Raw genomic sequence first — 18415 nt, forward strand, 5'->3', positions numbered from 1 at the left:
GTGGGACCGTCAAGTGTTCAGCACTCAAACCGTAACAGAACCACAGTATCTGCTGGTAACATCAATTTTGCGGAATCATTTCACCACTTTTTTAGCCCATCCTTTGCAAGGCCACAGGAGACAAGAAGTCTGACACATAGTCAACGCCTAGAGACGATGGTACAGGAGTATCTCCAAGTAATCATTGAAGCCACGACTGTGTCACTGGACCCTTGCTCTTTTTGGGCTTCCAATCTGGATAAATGGCCGGAGCTAGCCACTTACGCCTTGGAGATCTTGTCATGCCCCGCAGCCAGCGTTCTGTCTGAACGTGTGTTCAGCGCTGCTGGTGGTGTGCTGACAGATAAGCGCACGCGGCTCTCCACTGATAATGTAGACAGACTCACGTTCATAAAGATGAACAAATCATGGATCCAAAACGACTTTTCTACCCCTGTGTCATCCTGGGGAGAGTAAAAGCTTGATGATTGGTTAAAATCACCCTACCAACCGTTTTAAGCTTTCAAATTACTAATCATGTTTTTCTGTATCTTGACTGTAAAATAATTTGGGCTTTGTAGCAGTGTGCAGCACTGATCCTATTAGGCCATCTATACTAAAGCTTCACCAGATTTAAAATTAAAAATAATTTTTAGCTGCATCTAGCCCGGAAAATAATTTTGGGGCTCCGAGATGCGCAAGGCACATAAGTGCCTTCTTGCTGCACTACCTGCAGCATGACCCTCATATTGTCAGAATTCGAAGTAATCATGACTACTGGGTTGCCACACTCTTAGATCCCCCAAACTTTTCGATCAACCTTTTCATTTTAATAAAGACCAAAAAAATGGTCATTTTTGAAATTATAAGCATTAGCAGGTTGTTAGAAACTGAAATCAAACAGTTTTCAACTCAAAACTTTATTCTAGGTGATGTTACATTTTCACATAGGACCCCTTGTTCGAAAGGAGCTTCTGAACTCTCTCGTCCATTGAATTTGTCAGGTTTTGGATGGTTTCTGCTTCAATTGTTTTGCATGAGGACAGAATACCCTCCCAGAGCTGTTGCTTAGATGTGAACTGCCTCCCGCCATCATAGACACTCCTTTTAATGATGCTCCAAAGGTTCTGAATGGGGTAGAGGTCAGGGGAGCATGGGGGTCACATCATAAGTTTGTCCCCTTTTATGCCCATATCAGCCAGAGATGCAGATGTTTTATGTGCAGCATGAGATGGTGCATTATCATGCAGAAAAATGATCTTGCTGTGAAATACACGGTTCTTCTTCTTGAACCATGGCAGGAAGTGCTGTTTGAGAAAATCCACATACATTATGGAGTTCATCTTTAGCGCCTTCAGGGATCCTAAAGGGGCCGACAATCTCTCTCCCCATGATTCCAGCCCAAAACATTACTCCACCTCCTCCTTGTTGGCGCTGTAGCCGTGTTTGCGTGGGGTGTCCATCAACCAGCCATCCTCCACTCCATCCATCTGGACCATCGAGCGCTGCACGGCACTCATCCGTGAACAAAACAGTTTTGAAATCAGTCTTCATGTAATCTTTGGCCCACTGGAGCCGTTTCTGCTTGTGTGAAGTGGATAGAGGAGGTCGACAGGATGGCGCATGCACAGCTGCAAACCTCTGAAGGACCCTGCATCTTGTTGTTCGGGGGACGTTGGAGGCACAAGCAGCTTCAAAAACTTGTCTGCTGCTATGACAAGGCTTTTTTGCCGCTGCTCTTTCAACCTGATGTAATTGCCTGTAGGAAAGAGTCCTCAATTTGCCCTTATCAGCACGCACACGTGTGTACTGTGAATCAGCTACATACTTCTTGATTGCCAAGACACTTCATCCTGATCATCGCACAATGTTGATTGTAGTCATGCCTTGACCTAAACACTCCACAATTTGTTGCTTCTCAGCAGCCGACGCATCCTTTTTCTTTCCCATTTTGGCAGAAAATGTAGGCTGCTTAATAATGTGAGAGAGCCTTCTTAAGTAGTCTTGCCTTTCATTGGACACACCTGCCAAACTAATTAGCACAGGTGTCTGCAATTGCTTACAGTGATATAAAGAGCCCTGACACACATCACCATCAATGAGTTTAACTGACAAACAAACAAATTCTTCCCTTATCACTCCTAAACACTTTTTGTATAATAATTTGGAACGCAGTGTACATGTGCTTTTCCACAAAACACCAGTGGTTCACGTAGTGAATCTTACAGTTCTAACTTGCCAACCGTGGTCTGTATGGAGTTGTTCAATAAAGGGCCCAAAATTAAGATAACATAGATGGGAGAGGTCTCTATGAATAGGAATTCCTAAGTATTTGATACCCTGTGAGGGTCAGGCAAAGGGAAAGTTGGACTGGATGGAATCCTATATGGATTTGGGGAGGGAGACATCGAGGGCCTCAGACTTCGCTGCATTGATTTTAAAATTTTACCATGTAACAAAGTGATCTATTTCAGCCATAACAGCATGGATGGATATATGTGATTGAGTGATATATACTAGGACATCATCAGCAAATAGAGAGCACTTGTACTCGGTGCCTCCCACCTCAATCCACCTAATATTGTGGTTATGGCGAATTGATGAGAGCAGGTGCTCCGTCACTAGGATGTATAAGAGAGGGGACAGAGGACATCACTGCCTTGTCACATTGGTGATTGTGAAAGGTGATGAAAATGTTCTGACGCACCCCCTGGGCCTTGGGACACCCGGAGCCGGACCCTTTTTGGTGGATGCTGGTGGTTGTAGTCTTCGTGGCGGCGACCCAGTTCCGTGGCTCAGGGCGGTCAAACCAGTGGCGGAACTATTTATGTGGTTTTCATGTTTAAATGTCCGACTACGCCACCCGTGGATTGCGGTCAGAGTGAACCGCCGCTACAGGGCAGACCACTGAGGCTGGTGTTGTGGGTGCAGCAGAGCGTAGCATAACTCCCCACGGGAGGAGTATAGCCTCAGGGCAGTGTATGCGGAGGATGGGGGTGATGGTGCAGGGCAGCAGCAGTAACGACACGGAGTCAGTGATGCAGTTCAGGGCCTTTACTCACAGTTCTTATTATCCAGACCACGTCTGCAGGAAACGGCTGCCCACGTCGTACTGTGCTCACCAGGTGAGGGGCTCAGACAACTCCCAGATAACTTTGGAGCACTTCACAGGACCCCCTTTGTGTGTCCTTTGTCTGGCCTTTCTTACCAACACTTCTGTCCGGCTGCCTCGGGCCTCCTCTTGGTAAACTTGGCGCCAGTTTCCCTGACCCTATGTGGTGCCTTCCTAGCGGGTGTAGCGAGGGGCTGCGCCACATAAAATGTCAGAGCCTCCGGTTTCTAGCTGACGGTCGTTTCCTGCCTCCATTAGTTCGGGGACCGGTCTCCCCCTTTGGCCTGACCCCTCCACGCAGGTGGATTCGGGCGTGCGGTGGCGACTCGCCCGTCCGCACCCCTGGGATCCCTTCATTCCTCGTTCCTGGAGCCTTCTCCGCTCCTCTTCCTTCCTTCTCCCTCTTCCAGGCCTGGGCCTCTGTTACTAGGCCCGCCTCCGGAGCAGAGCTCATGCAGAGCCCCTGCTCCCTGCCACTTCTGCTCAGACTTCTCTGCACTGAACTAAGATGGTGCCCACCTTTTATACTCCCTTCTCAATGCACCCAGGAACTGCTTCCTCCCTGCTCCTGCACTACAGGGTTCCCCTTCCTCAGTGTTCCCTCCCCCCACTCCAGCCAGGGACAGGGACTGTCGTGCCCATCTCAGGGGCATATTGGTCGCCCTGCCCCACGGCAATGTGGTGTAATGCATGCAGGTGTCGGGTCCTGATCCACACTCCATCCTTACCTGAGAGTGAGATATCACACCTCTGGGTGAGGTGCAATACGTCTGTAGCAACCGAGCCCTCAGGGTGCTACAGTTCCATTTATCTTCAGCCTAGGTGACGTATTGCGATACAGGGCCGTGATTTTGGCTATAAAAGGGTCCCCTAGACCCCTACCCCAAGCTTTTTAAGAGAATCATATATGGCGTGCCAGGAGACTCTATGGAATGCTTTCTCAGCATCCAACGAGAGTATCTAATTACAAATTTTTAACTGCATCTAGCCCAGGAAATACTTTGTGCCTAGTAGCAGTGTCTGCTAGTGAGCGGATTATCCCGGCTGTTAAGCAAGCTGCACCACCTGTAGTTTAGACACTTAATTTTTTCAAAGGAAATGCTTCGGGACCATGGGATACTTAGTGAAGAGCATCAGGAGGCACCCCAAGGCATAGGGGCTGGGACTGGCAGTAGGATGCCTTGCGGTGGACAGCCGAGCTCGATCCTTATAAAAGCTTTTTAACTGCAGCAGCTTTAGTGGACGCTACTGGAGCTGGAATTACCGCGGCTGCTGGCATGAGACTTGCCCTCCAATAGATCCTTGTAAATGGATTTAAAGTGTATTCATTCAAATTAGAGAGACAATTTAAATTAAAAAGCTTAGAGCTGCCTCCACCACAGGGGGGCTCGCTCGACCCACCAGCGGACAGGCACCAGTATTGGGAGAGGGGGGCTGGCCGTCAGGGTTCACCGCGGCTCTGGCACAAACCCGGCGACACGGAGGTGGCACGGGCAGGAGCGGACTGGCCGTGTCGGCTTCTCACTTTTTGGATTTTAGAAGGGCATGACATGCCTATATCTGTGTCTCCCCCTCCTTTTACTCCTCCACCTCTTTTATTTTCGCATGACTATATGTACTTGTCACTTTTCCATGTGTTAGTTATGTCTTCTGAGCAGTTTGTCAGCTTTTGGACACCTTTGAAGGTGTTTTCTATGTGTTTCTATGTGTTTTTGTTTGCCTGCCATTGGTTTTAACGGTGTTCGAAGGTGTTCGACGAACAGTTCGACGAACAGTTCGGCGAGCACACGGGTGTTCGACGAACCGAACCGAACTCGAACACTACGGGGGTGGCTCAACACTAGATGCCATTACTCTGTTTCCACTTTTGCTCTTGATTGCTTGACGTGAACATTTCACTCCTTTTCATGAAGTTTCTGTAGTGTAGTGGTTATTGTGTTCACTTTACACGCGAAAGGTCCCCGGTTCGACACCGGGCAGAAACATGTGTTTGTGAGCGTTTTTTCTCACACAAGGCTATACTGTTGGTTTGGGCAGCATGATTTTCACCCATTTGATTCACAATGGCCTGACAAATGAACGCATGTTCCCTGGTTGAAAAATGCCCTTTGTCCTGTTTTTAAACATTGAGGTAAACCTGTTGGCTTTGGGTGAATGATTTAGGTATAAGTGAATGTCTTTGGTTGTACCGTGAGTTTCTGTAATGTAGCGGTTATCACGTTTGCCTAACACGCGAAAGGTCCCCAGTTCGAAACTGGGCAGAAACATAATTTTATTGTTTGCTATCAAAGCGTTTGCCTTTCGGTCCTTGATCTTGATTGCATGCCGTGACCACAGAAGCTTTTTCCGTCTAGTTTCTGTAGTGTAGCGGTTATCACGTTCGCCTCACACGCGAAAGGTCCCCGGTTCGATACCGGGCAGAAACATGTGTTTTATTCTTTATTTCCAAATGCAAGAATTTATTGTTGGTTTGAGCAGCATTTTTTTCACTGCTACGATTTGTACGTGAGTTTGCTTTTGACAACAGTGTGTGGTTTTGACAGTTGATAGGTTATCACAATTCAAGTAACACCTGAGAGTTTTAGGGTGCAAAATTAGGCATCTACATGCTTTTTCTCTTTCTTTTTGGCTTTTGGACAAAGGCATGAGAATGCTTTGTCCAAAATGTTTTTTTCCATGCAAATCCAGCTCAGCTACGTTTAAACCAGAATCACGTTAGCCTGACAAGTGAAAAGTTCCCTCATTGAAAGATGCAAGTTTTGCTTTTCAGATGATGCCATTACTCTGTTTCCACTTTTGCTCTTGATTGCTTGACGTGAACATTTCACTCCTTTTCATGAAGTTTCTGTAGTGTAGTGGTTATCACTTTCGCTTTACACGCGAAAGGTCCCCGGTTTGACACCGGGCAGAAACTTGTGTTTGTGAGCATTATTTCTCACACAAAGCTATACTGTTGGTTTGGGCAGCATGATTTTCACCCATTTGATTCACAATGGCCTGACAAATGAACACATGTTCCCTGGTTGAAAAATGCCCTTTGTCCTGTTTTTAAACATTGAGGTAAACCTGTTGGCTTTGGGTGGGTGATTTTGTTCAATTGCATTTAGGTATGTGTGAATGTCTTTGGTAGTATCGTGAGTTTCTGCAGTGTAGCGGTTATCACGTTCGCCTAACACGCGAAAGGTCCCCAGTTCGAAACTGGGCAGAAACATAATTTTATTGTTTGCTATCAAAGCGTTTGCCTTTCGGTCCTTGATCTTGATTGCATGCCGTGACCACAGAAGCTTTTTCCGTCTAGTTTCTGTAGTGTAGCGGTTATCACGTTCGCCTCACACGCGAAAGGTCCCCGGTTCGATACCGGGCAGAAACATGTGATTTATTCTTTATTTCCAAATGCAAGAATTTATTGTTGGTTTGAGCAGCATTTTTTTCACCGCTACGATTTCTACGTGAGTTTGCTTTTGACAACAGTGTGTGGTTTTGACAGTTGATAGGTTATCACAATTCAAGTAACACCTGAGAGTTTTAGGGTGCAAAATTAGGCATCTACGTGCTTTTTCTCTTTCTTTTTGGCTTTTGGACAAAGGCATGCGAATGCTTTGTCCAAAATGTTTTTTTCCATGCAAATCCAGCTCAGCTACGTTTAAACCAGAATCACGTTAGCCTGACAAGTGAAAAGTTCCCTCATTGAAAGATGCAAGTTTTGCTTTTCAGATGATGCCATTACTCTGTTTCCACTTTTGCTCTTGATTGCTTGACGTGAACATGTCACTCCTTTTCATGAAGTTTCTGTAGTGTAGTGGTTATCACGTTTGCTTTACACGCGAAAGGACCCTGGTTCGACACCGGGCAGAAACATGTGTTTATGAGCATTTTTTCTCACACAAGGCTATACTGTTTGTTTGGGCAGCATGATTTTCACCCATTTGATTCACAATGGCCTGACAAATGAACGCATGTTCCCTGGTTGAAAAATGCCCTTTGTCCTGTTTTTAAACATTGAGGTAAACCTGTTGGCTTTGGGTGGATGATTTTGTTCAATTGCATTTAGGTATGTGTGAATGTCTTTGGTAGTACCGTGAGTTTCTGTAGTATAGCGGTTATCACGTTCGCCTAACACGCGAAAGGTCCCCAGTTCAAAACTGGGCAGAAACGTAATCTTATTGTTTGCTATCAAAGCGTTTGCCTTTCGGTCCTTGATCTTGATTGCATGCCGTGACCACAGAAGCTTTCTCCGTCTAGTTTCTGTAGTGTAGCGGTTATCACGTTCGCCTCACACGCGAAAGGTCCCCGGTTCGATACTGGGCAGAAACATGTGATTTATTCTTTATTTCCAAATACAAGATTATATTGTTGGTTTGAGCAGTATTTTTTTCACCGCTACGATTTCTGCGTGAGTTTGCTTTTGACAACAGTGTGTGGTTTTGACAGTTGATAGGTTATCACAATTCAAGTAACACCTGAGAGTTTTAGGGTGTAAAACTAGGCATCTACGTGCTTTTTCTCTTTCTTTTTGGCTTTTGGACAAAGGCATGAGAATGCTTTGTCCAAAATGTTTTTTTCCATGCAAATCCAGCTCAGCTACGTTTAAACCAGAATCACGTTAGCCTGACAAGTGAAAAGTTCCCTCATTGAAAGATGCAAGTTTTGCTTTTCAGATGATGCCATTACTCTGTTTCCACTTTTGCTCTTGATTGCTTGACGTGAACATTTCACTCCTTTTCATGAAGTTTCTGTAGTGTAGTGGTTATCACGTTCGCTTTACACGCGAAAGGTCCCCGGTTCGACACCGGGCAGAAACATGTGTTTGTTAGCATTTTTCTCACACAAGGCTATACTGTTGGTTTGGGCAGCATGATTTTCACCCATTTGATTCACAATGGCCTGACATATGAACGCATGTTCCCTGGTTGAAAAATGCTCTTTGTCCTGTTTTTAAACATTGAGGTAAACTTGTTGGCTTTGGGTGGATGATTTTGTTCATTTGCATTTAGGTATGTGTGAATGTCTTTGGTAGTTCCGTGAGTTTCTGTAGTGTCGCGGTTATCACGTTCGCCTAACACGCGAAAGGTCCCCAGTTCGAAACTGGGCAGAAACATAATTTTATTGTTTGCTATCAAAGCGTTTGCCTTTCGGTCCTTGATCTTGATTGCATGCCGTGACCACAGAAGCTTTCTCCGTCTAGTTTCTGTAGTGTAGCGGTTATCACGTTCAATTCACACGCGAAAGGTCCCCGGTTCGATACCGGGCAGAAACATGTGATTTATTCTTTATTTCCAAATGCAAGATTATATTGTTGGTTTGAGCAGCATTTTTTTCACCGCTACGATTTCTACGTGAGTTTGCTTTTGACAACAGTGTGTGGTTTTGACAGTTGATAGGTTATCACAATTCAAGTAACACCTGAGAGTTTTAGGGTGCAAAACTAGGCATCTACTTGCTTTTTCTCTTTCTTTTTGGCTTTTGGACAAAGGCATGAGAATGCTTTGTCCAAAATGTTTTTTTCCATGCAAATCCAGCTCAGCTACGTTTAAACCAGAATCACGTTAGCCTGACAAGTGAAAAGTTCCCTCATTGAAAGATGCAAGTTTTGCTTTTCAGATGATGCCATTACTCTGTTTCCACTTTTGCTCTTGATTGCTTGACGTGAACATTTCACTCCTTTTCATGAAGTTTCTGTAGTGTAGTGGTTATCACGTTTGCTTTACACGCGAAAGGTCCCTGGTTCGACACCGGGCAGAAACATGTGTTTGTGAGCATTTTTTCTCACACAAGGCTATACTGTTGGTTTGGGCAGCATGATTTTCACCCATTTGATTCACAATGGCCTGACAAATGAACGCATGTTCCCTGGTTGAAAAATGCCCTTTGTCCTGTTTTTAAACATTGAGGTAAACCTGTTGGTTTTGGGTGGATGATTTTGTTCAATTGCATTTAGGTATGTGTGAATGTCTTCGGTAGTATCGTGAGTTTCTGTAGTGTAGCGGTTATCACGTCCGCCTAACATGCGAAAGGTCCCCAGTTCGAAACTGGGCAGAAACATAATCTTATTGTTTGCTATCAAAGCGTTTGCCTTTCGGTCCTTGATCTTGATTGCATGCCGTGACCACAGAAGCTTTTTCCGTCTAGTTTCTGTAGTGTAGCGGTTATCACGTTCGATTCACACGCGAAAGGTCCCCGGTTCGATACCGGGCAGAAACATGTGATTTATTCTTTATTTCCAAATGGAAGATTATATTGTTGGTTTGAGCAGCATTTTTTTCACCGCTACGATTTCTACGTGAGTTTGCTTTTGACAACAGTGTGTGGTTTTGACAGTTGATAGGTTATCACAATTCAAGTAACACCTGAGAGTTTTAGGGTGCAAAACTAGGCATCTACGTGCTTTTTCTCTTTCTTTTTGGCTTTTGTACAAAGGCATGAGAATGCTTTGTCCAAAATGTTTTTTTCCATGCAAATCCAGCTCAGCTACGTTTAAACCAGAATCACGTTAGCCTGACAAGTGAAAAGTTCCCTCATTGAAAGATGCAAGTTTTGCTTTTCAGATGATGCCATTACTCTGTTTCCACTTTTGCTCTTGATGGCTTGATGTGAACATTTCACTCCTTTTCATGAAGTTTATGTAGTGTAGTGGTTATCATGTTCGCTTTACACGCGAAAGGTCCCCTGTTCAACACCGGGCAGAAACATGTGTTTGTGAGCATTTTTTCTCACACAAGGCTATACTGTTGGTTTGGGCAGCATGATTTTCACCCATTTGATTCACAATGGCCTGACAAATGAACGCATGTTCCCTGGTTGAAAAATGCCCTTTGTCCTGTTTTTAAACATTGAGGTTAGTGTTGAGCCACCCCCGTAGTGTTCAAGGTCGGTTCGGTTCGTCGAACACCCGTGTGTTCGTCGAACACCTTCGAACACCGTTAAAACCAATGGCAGGCAAACAAAAACACATAGAAACACATAGAAAACACCTTCAAAGGTGTCCAAAAGCTGACAAACTGCTCAGAAGACATAACTAACACATGGAAAAGTGACAAGTACATATAGTCATGCGAAAATAAAAGAGGTGGAGGAGTAAAAGGAGGGGGAGACACAGATATAGGCATGTCATGTCCTTCTAAAATCCAAAAAGTGAGAAGCCGACACGGCCAGTCCGCTCCTGCCCGTGCCACCTCCGTGTCGCCGGGTTTGTGCCAGAGCCGCGGTGAACCCTGACGGCCAGCCCCCCTCTCCCAATACTGGTGCCTGTCCGCTGGTGGGTCGAGCGAGCCCCCCTGTGGTGGAGGCAGCTCTAAGCTTTTTAATTTAAATTGTCTCTCTAATTTGAATGAATACACTTTAAATCCATTTACAAGGATCTATTGGAGGGCAAGTCTCATGCCAGCAGCCGCAGTAATTCCAGCTCCAGTAGCGTCCACTAAAGCTGCTGCAGTTAAAAAGCTTTTATAAGGATCGAGCTCGGCTGTCCACCGCAAGGCATCCTACTGCCAGTCCCAGCCCCTATGCCTTGGGGTGCCTCCTGATGCTCTTCACTAAGTATCCCATGGTCCCGAAGCATTTCCTTTGAAAAAATTGTGTCTAAACTACAGGTGGTGTAGCTTGCTTAACAGCAGGGATAATCCGCTGACTAGCAGACACTGCTACTAGGCGCAAAGTATTTCCTGGGCTAGATGCAGTTAAAAATTTGTAATTAGATACTCTCGTTGGATGCTGAGAAAGCATTCCATAGAGTCTCCTGGCACGCCATATATGATTCTCTTAAAAAGCTTGGGGTAGGGGTCTAGGGGACCCTTTTATAGCCAAAATCACGGCCCTGTATCGCAATACGTCACCTAGGCTGAAGATAAATGGAACTGTAGCACCCTGAGGGCTCGGTTGCTACAGACGTATTGCACCTCACCCAGAGGTGTGATATCTCACTCTCAGGTAAGGATGGATTGTGGATCAGGACCCGACACCTGCATGCATTACACCACATTGCCGTGGGGCAGGGCGACCAATATGCCCCTGAGATGGGCACGACAGTCCCTGTCCCTGGCTGGAGTGGAGGGAGCGAACACTGAGGAAGGGGAACCCTGTAGTGCAGGAGCAGGGAGGAAGCAGTTCCTGGGTGCATTGAGAAGGGAGTATAAAAGGTGGGCACCATCTTAGTTCAGTGCAGAGAAGTCTGAGCAGAAGTGGCAGGGAGCAGGGGCTCTGCATGAGCTCTGCTCCGGAGGCGGGCCTAGTAACAGAGGCCCAGGCCTGGAAGAGGGAGAAGGAAGGAAGAGGAGCGGAGAAGGCTCCAGGAACGAGGAATGAAGGGAACCCAGGGGTGCGGATGGGCAAGTTGCCACCGCACGCCCGAATCCACCTGCGTGGAGGGGTCAGGCCAAAGGGGGAGACCGGTCCCCGAGCTAGTGGAGGCAGGAAATGACCCTCAGCTAGAAACAGGAGGCTCTGACATTTTATGTGGCGCAGCCCCTCGCTACACCAGCTAGGAAGGCACCACATAGGGTCAGGGAAACTGGCGCCAAGTTTACCAAGAGGAGGCCCGAAGCAGCCAGACAGAAGTGTTGGTAAGAAAGGCCAGACAAAGGACACACAAAGGGGGTCCTGTGAAGTGCTCCAAAGTTATCTGGGAGTTGTCTGAGCCCCTCACCTGGTGAGCACAGTACGACGTGGGCAGCCGTTACCTGCAGACGTGGTCTGGATAATAAGAACTGTGAGTAAAGGCCCTGGACTGCATCACTGACTCCGTGTCGTTACTGCTGCTGCCCTGCACCATCACCCCCATCCTCCGCATACACTGCCCTGAGGCTATACTCCTCCCGTGGGGAGTTATGCTACGCTCTGCTGCACCCACAACACCAGCCTCAGCGGTCTGCCCTGTAGCGGCGGTTCACTCTGACCGCAATCCACGGGTGGCGTAGTCGGACATTTAAACATCAAAACCACATAAATAGTTCCGCCACTGGTTTGACCGCCCTGAGCCACGGAACCGGGTCGCCGCCACGAAGACTACAACCACCAGCATCCACCAAAAAGGGTCCGGCTCCGGGTGTCCCAAGGCCCAGGGGGTGCGTCAGAACATTTTCATCACCTTTCACAATCAACAATGGGACAAGGCAGTGATGTCCTCTGTCCCCTCTCTTATACATCCTAGTGATGGAGCACCTGCTCTCATCAATTCGCCATAACCCCAATATTAGGTGGATTGAGGTGGGAGGCACCGAGTACAAGTGCTCTCTATTTGCTGATGATGTCCTAGTATATATCACTCAATCACATATATCCATCCCTGCTGTTATGGCTGAAATAGATCACTTTGTTACATGGTAAAATTTTAAAATCAATGCAGCGAAGTCTGAGGCCCTCGATGTCTCCCTCCCCAAATCCATATAGGATTCCATCCAGTCCAACTTTCCCTTTGCCTGGCCCTCACAGGGTATCAAATACTTAGGAATTCCTATTCATAGAGACCTCTCCCATCTATGTTATCTTAATTTTGGGCCCTTTATTGAACAATTCCATACAGACCACGGTTGGCAAGTTAGAACTGTAAGATTCACTACGTGAACCACTGGTGTTTTGTGGAAAAGCACATGTACACTGCGTTCCAAATTATTATGCAAAAAGTGTTTAGGAGTGATAAGGGAAGAATTTGTTTGTTTGTCAGTTAAACTCATTGATGGTGATGTGTGTCAGGGCTCTTTATATCACTGTAAGCAATTGCAGACACCTGTGCTAATTAGTTTGGCAGGTGTGTCCAATGAAAGGCAAGACTACTTAAGAAGGCTCTCTCACATTATTAAGCAGCCTACATTTTCTGCCAAAATGGGAAAGAAAAAGGATGTGTCGGCTGCTGAGAAGCAACAAATTGTGGAGTGTTTAGGTCAAGGCATGACTACAATCAACATTGTGCGATGATCAGGATGAAGTGTCTTGGCAATCAAGAAGTATGTAGCTGATTCACAGTACACACGTGTGCGTGCTGATAAGGGCAAATTGAGGACTCTTTCCTACAGGCAATTACGTCAGGTTAAAAGAGCAGCGGCAAGAAAGCCTTGTCATAGCAGCAGACAAGTTTTTGAAGCTGCTGGTGCCTCCAACGTCCCCCGAACAACAAGATGCAGGGTCCTTCAGAGGTTTGCAGCTGTGCATACGCCATCCTGTCGACCTCCTCTATCCACTTCACACAAGCAGAAACGGCTCCAGTGGGCCAAAGATTACATGAAGACTGATTTCAAAACTGTTTTGTTCACGGATGAGTGCCGTGCAGTGCTCGATGGTCCAGATGGATGGAGTGGAGGATGGCTGGTTGATGGACACCCCACGCAAACACGGCTACAGCACCAACAAGGAGGAGGTGGAGTAATGTTTTGGGCTGGAATCATGGGGAGAGAGATTGTCAGCCCCTTTAGGATCCCTGAAGGCGCTAAAGATGAACTCCATAATGTATGTGGATTTTCTCAAACAGCACTTCCTGCCATGGTTCAAGAAGAAGAACCGTGTATTTCACAGCAAGATCATTTTTCTGCATGATAATGCACCATCTCATGCTGCACATAAAACATCTGCATCTCTGGCTGATATGGGCATAAAAGGGGACAAACTTATGGTGTGACCCCCATGCTCCCCTGACCTCTACCCCATTCAGAACCTTTGGAGCATCATTAAAAGGAGTGTCTATGATGGCGGGAGGCAGTTCACATCTAAGCAACAGCTCTGGGAGGGTATTCTGTCCTCATGCAAAACAATTGAAGCAGAAACCATCCAAAACCTGACAAATTCAATGGACGAGAGAGTTCAGAAGCTCCTTTCGAACAAGGGGTCCTATGTGAAAATGTAACATCACCTACAATAAAGTTTTGAGTTGAAAACTGTTTGATTTCAGTTTCTAACAACCTGCTAATGCTTATAATTTCAAAAATGACCATTTTTTTGGTCTTTATTAAAATGAAAAGGTTGATCGAAAAGTTTGGGGGATCTAAGAGTGTGGCAACCCAGTAGTCATGATTACTTCGAATTCTGACAATATGAGGGTCATGCTGCAGGTAGTGCAGCAAGAAGGCACTTATGTGTCTTGCGCATCTCGGGGCCCCAAAATTATTTTCTGGGCTAGATGCAGCTAAAAATTATTTTTAATTTTAAATCTGGTGGAGCTTATTATAGATGGCCTAATAGGATCAGTGCTGCACACTGCTACAAAGCCCAAATTATTTTCCAGTCAAGATACAGATAAACATGATTAGTAATTTGAAAGCTTAAAACGGTTGGTAGGGTGATTTTAACCAATCATCAAGCTTTTACTCTCCCCAGGATGACACAGGGGTAGAAAAGTCGTTTCGGATCCATGATTTGTTCATCTTTATGAACGTGAGTCTGTCTACATTATCAGTGGAGAGCCGCGTGCGCTTATCTGTCAGCACACCACCAGCAGCGCTGAACACACGTTCAGACAGAACGCTGGCTGCGGGGCATGACAAGATCTCCAAGGCGTAAGTGGCTAGCTCCGGCCATTTATCCAGATTGGAAGCCCAAAAAGAGCAAGGGTCCAGTGACACAGTCGTGGCTTCAATGTTTACTTGGAGATACTCCTGTACCATCGTCTCTAGGCGTTGACTATGTGTCAGACTTCTTGTCTCCTGTGGCCTTGCAAAGGATGGGCTAAAAAAGTGGTGAAATGATTCCGCAAAATTGATGTTACCAGCAGATACTGTGGTTCTGTTACGGTTTGAGTGCTGAACACTTGACGGTCCCACAGTTGGCAAGTTGGAACTGTGAGATTCACTACGTGCACCACTGGTATTTTGTGGAAAAGCACATGTAAGATTCTGCAACAGTCTCTGCTGATACTCCTGCATGCGTGCATCCCTTTCTATGGCAGGAATAATTTCTGCAAATTTACTTTTGTACCGGGGATCTAACAGTGTGGCAACCCAGTAGTCAGGATTATTTCTAATTGTAACGGGTCTGGGAGGCGGAACCTCTGAGCTACTATACAAGGGGGCGGTCCTTGTAAGGGAGCGGGTGGCGACCAGGCAGGCAGTCACAGCAGGTGACCGGGACAGTCTCTGGGTGTACGGGCAGGAGGTCACGGCAAGTGACCGGGACAGTCTCTGGATGAACGGGCTGGAGGTCACGGCAAGTGACCGGGGCAGTCTCTGGGTGACCGGGCTGGAGGTCACGGCAAGTGACCGGGGCAGTCTCTGGGTGAACGGGCTGGAGGTCACGGCAAGTGACCGGGGCAGTCTCTAGGTAAAGGGTAGGTACGACCTGTGATGGCTGAACCTCCAGGTAGGCTAGCAAGGCAGATGGAGGATGTGTGCTCCCAGGTGAGCAAGCGAGAGCCTCTGGAATAGCAGGTGGTCACAGCACGTGACGGCGAAGCCTCCAGGTAGGCAAGCAGGCAGGTAGCGGAGAAGCGCTCCCAGGTGAGCGGGCAAGAGTCTCTGGAATAGCTGGTGGTCACAGCACGTGACGGCGGAGCCTCCGGGCAGGCAAGCAGGCAGGTAGCGGAGAAGCGCTCCCAGGTGAGCGGGCAAGAGTCTCTGGAATAGCTGGTGGTCACAGCACGTGACGGCGGAGCCTCCGGGCAGGCAAGCAGGCAGGTAGCGGAGAAGCGCTCCCAGGTGAGCGGGCAAGAGTCTCTGGAATAGCTGGTGGTCACAGCACGTGACGGCGGAGCCTCCGGGCAGGCAAGCAGGCAGGTAGCGGAGGAGCGCTCCCAGGTGAGCGGGCAAGCTGGTCCATAGACAGACTGACAGGAGTAGAAAGGCAGACCGTTGGACCTCAGGCTAGCAAGCAGGCAGGTAGCTGATGTGCGCTCCCAGGTGAGCGGGCAAGCTGGTCCTTAGACAGACTGACAGGAGTTGTAAGGCAGACCGTCAGACCTCAGGCTAGCAAGCAGGTAGCAGGAATAACAGGCAGGAAACAGACAGCAAACTGGCAGGACTCTGGCAGGAATCAGGCAGGTAACTGGCAGGTAACTGGCAACGGGACCTGAGGGCTGAAGCAGAGTAGAACAGTGCAACAACATTGCTCGGACACCTCCATTTTGGAGGAGGTGCCTTATATATGGTGAAGTCCTCCGGCCATTGGCCGGGGACTCCTTAGGACGGCGCGCGCGAGCGCCCTAAGCACAGTGGCCGGGAAGGAGCGCGCGCTGCCAGCAGAGCGGGAGGAGGACACCGGGCACGGAGCAGGGAGGTGAGGGGAACAGCGTCCCTGCCTAGCAGAGGGCAGGGACGCCGGCGCTACAGTACCCCCCCCCTTTAGGCCCCCCCTTTTTTAGGCCAGACAGAAATTTAGCAAGGATAAGAGGTGCATGGATGTTCTCCCGGGGCTCCCACGTTCTCTCCTCAGGACCAAACCCCTTCCAATCTACTAGAAAAAAGGTCTTTCCTCTTACCCTTTTGGTGGCAAGAATGTTCTCTACCTCAAACTCGTCCTCAGCAGAAACCGGAGCAGGAGGCGTACCTGTAGACTTGAAAAAAAGAGTTAAGTACCACAGGTTTGAGGAGAGATACATGGAAGGAGTTAGGGATCCGTAAGTTGGCCGGGAGTTTCAATTTATAGGCCACCGGGTTGATCTGACTGATGACCTCCAGGGGGCCGATGAACCGAGGCCCTAACTTGTAAGAAGGTATCTTGAGTCGGACATATTTAGATGAGAGCCAGACTTTATCTCCGGGACGAAATTGTGGAGGATCCAGGCGTTTTTTGTCAGCGTGTCTTTTCATCCGTTCGGACGACTGAAGGAGTGTGGATCGGGTACTCTCCCAAATGGAGGAAAATTTGCCAATGAGAGATTCCGCAGCCGGGTTGTCCACAGAGGTGGAGACAGGAAAAGGAATCCGAGGATGCTGACCGAAGACTACAAAAAACGGGGATTTGGAGGAGGATTCGCTCTCGTGATTGTTATAAGAGAACTCGGCCCATGGTAGGAGATCCACCCAGTCTGAATGATGGGCATTAACGAAGTGCCGGAGGTAACTGGTCAGGTTCTGATTGATCCGCTCCACTTGACCATTGGACTGTGGGTGGTAAGCAGAAGAGAAGTCCAGGGTGACGTCTAGCAGTTTACAAGTGGCTCTCCAGAAGCGAGAGGTGAACTGTACCCCACGATCCGACACGATGTGGAGGGGCAGGCCATGAAGACGGAAGATGTGACGAATAAAGTCTTTAGCTAGCTCGGGTGCAGACGGGAGGCCTGGCAGGGGAACGAAATGAGCCATCTTGGAGAAACGGTCAGCGACCACCCAAATGACCGTACCACCGGCAGAGACTGGGAGGTCTGTTATAAAGTCCATTGCTATATGCTGCCAGGGGGCAGCAGGTACTGGGAGCGGAAGGAGGCGACCGGCTGGCAGATGTCTCGGAAACTTGTTGCGGGCGCAGGACACACAGGCAGAAACAAAGTCTATTACGTCCTTGTGCAGGGTAGGCCACCAGTAGTGCCGGGTAATAAGCTGGAGGGTCTTTTTCTGACCGGCATGGCCAGCCAGTTTAGACGAGTGACCCCAGTGAAGGATCTTCTCCCGATCAGGTACTGATACGAACGTCTTTCCGGGAGGGAGACGATTTAGACTCATGGGAGCCACCTGCATTACTCTGGCGGGATCGATGATGTGTTTCGGATCTTCCTCGAGATCAGACACCAGAAAGGATCGAGACAAGGCGTCCGCCTTGACGTTTTTGTCAGCCGGGCGAAAATGAAGAACAAAATCAAAGCGAGCAAAAAACAAGGACCACCGGGCTTGGCGCGGGTTAAGTCTCTGGGCATGCTGGAGATAAGCCAAGTTCTTGTGGTCAGTGTAAATTATTACCGGGTGAAGAGCCCCCTCGAGCAGGTAACGCCACTCCTCCAATGCCAGTTTGATGGCCAATAACTCTCGGTCTCCTATGGAATAATTGCGCTCTGAGGAGGAGAAGAGTTTAGAGAAGAAGCCGCAAGTTACCATCCTCCCGGAAGATGATTTTTGAGTAAGTACCGCTCCGGCTCCAGAGGAGGAGGCGTCAACTTCCAGGAAGAACTGCTTGTTGCCGTCCGGGCGATGCAGCACCGGGGCGGAAGAGAAGGCCTGTTTTAAGGAAAGAAAAGCCTCCTCTGCTTCGGGCGGCCACTCTTTGGGATTAGTACCCTTACGGGTGAGCGCGGAAATTGGGGCAATCCAGGAAGAGAAGTGTGGTATGAAGAGGAGGTAGTAGTTGGCGAAGCCCAGGAACCGCTGAATGGCCTTCAACCCCTCCGGTCGAGGCCATTTCTCGATGGCAGACAGTTTCTCTGGATCCATTCGTAGGCCGGTCTGAGAAATAATGTAGCCCAAAAACGGAAGCGAG

The 18415-nt window shown here is 48.0% G+C and overlaps 14 non-coding genes across 14 annotated transcripts; all 14 read left to right on the plus strand.

The window, feature by feature from the left end:
• Positions 1-5285: 5285 nt before the first annotated feature.
• Positions 5286-5358, plus strand: TRNAV-AAC (transfer RNA valine (anticodon AAC)). Its single transcript has one exon. It is a non-coding gene; the product is annotated as a tRNA-Val (tRNA).
• Positions 5359-5444: 86 nt separating this feature from the next.
• Positions 5445-5517, plus strand: TRNAV-CAC (transfer RNA valine (anticodon CAC)). The gene has a single exon. It is a non-coding gene; the product is annotated as a tRNA-Val (tRNA).
• A 415-nt stretch (positions 5518-5932) lies between these two features.
• TRNAV-UAC (transfer RNA valine (anticodon UAC)) lies at positions 5933-6005 on the plus strand. The gene has a single exon. It is a non-coding gene; the product is annotated as a tRNA-Val (tRNA).
• Positions 6006-6229: 224 nt separating this feature from the next.
• On the plus strand, positions 6230-6302 carry TRNAV-AAC (transfer RNA valine (anticodon AAC)). Its single transcript has one exon. It is a non-coding gene; the product is annotated as a tRNA-Val (tRNA).
• Positions 6303-6388: 86 nt separating this feature from the next.
• On the plus strand, positions 6389-6461 carry TRNAV-CAC (transfer RNA valine (anticodon CAC)). The gene has a single exon. It is a non-coding gene; the product is annotated as a tRNA-Val (tRNA).
• A 415-nt stretch (positions 6462-6876) lies between these two features.
• On the plus strand, positions 6877-6949 carry TRNAV-UAC (transfer RNA valine (anticodon UAC)). The gene has a single exon. It is a non-coding gene; the product is annotated as a tRNA-Val (tRNA).
• A 224-nt stretch (positions 6950-7173) lies between these two features.
• Positions 7174-7246, plus strand: TRNAV-AAC (transfer RNA valine (anticodon AAC)). The gene has a single exon. It is a non-coding gene; the product is annotated as a tRNA-Val (tRNA).
• An 86-nt stretch (positions 7247-7332) lies between these two features.
• Positions 7333-7405, plus strand: TRNAV-CAC (transfer RNA valine (anticodon CAC)). The gene has a single exon. It is a non-coding gene; the product is annotated as a tRNA-Val (tRNA).
• A 415-nt stretch (positions 7406-7820) lies between these two features.
• On the plus strand, positions 7821-7893 carry TRNAV-UAC (transfer RNA valine (anticodon UAC)). Its single transcript has one exon. It is a non-coding gene; the product is annotated as a tRNA-Val (tRNA).
• A 223-nt stretch (positions 7894-8116) lies between these two features.
• TRNAV-AAC (transfer RNA valine (anticodon AAC)) lies at positions 8117-8189 on the plus strand. The gene has a single exon. It is a non-coding gene; the product is annotated as a tRNA-Val (tRNA).
• Positions 8190-8275: 86 nt separating this feature from the next.
• Positions 8276-8348, plus strand: TRNAV-CAC (transfer RNA valine (anticodon CAC)). The gene has a single exon. It is a non-coding gene; the product is annotated as a tRNA-Val (tRNA).
• Positions 8349-8763: 415 nt separating this feature from the next.
• TRNAV-UAC (transfer RNA valine (anticodon UAC)) lies at positions 8764-8836 on the plus strand. The gene has a single exon. It is a non-coding gene; the product is annotated as a tRNA-Val (tRNA).
• Positions 8837-9060: 224 nt separating this feature from the next.
• On the plus strand, positions 9061-9133 carry TRNAV-AAC (transfer RNA valine (anticodon AAC)). The gene has a single exon. It is a non-coding gene; the product is annotated as a tRNA-Val (tRNA).
• Positions 9134-9219: 86 nt separating this feature from the next.
• On the plus strand, positions 9220-9292 carry TRNAV-CAC (transfer RNA valine (anticodon CAC)). The gene has a single exon. It is a non-coding gene; the product is annotated as a tRNA-Val (tRNA).
• Positions 9293-18415: the final 9123 nt, after the last annotated feature.

The sequence above is a fragment of the Phyllobates terribilis genome, unplaced genomic scaffold (assembly GCF_046119375.1).
Source record: "Phyllobates terribilis strain yellow unplaced genomic scaffold, ASM4611937v1 Scaffold_3__8_contigs__length_932513732, whole genome shotgun sequence".
Taxonomy (NCBI): Eukaryota; Metazoa; Chordata; class Amphibia; order Anura; family Dendrobatidae; genus Phyllobates; species Phyllobates terribilis.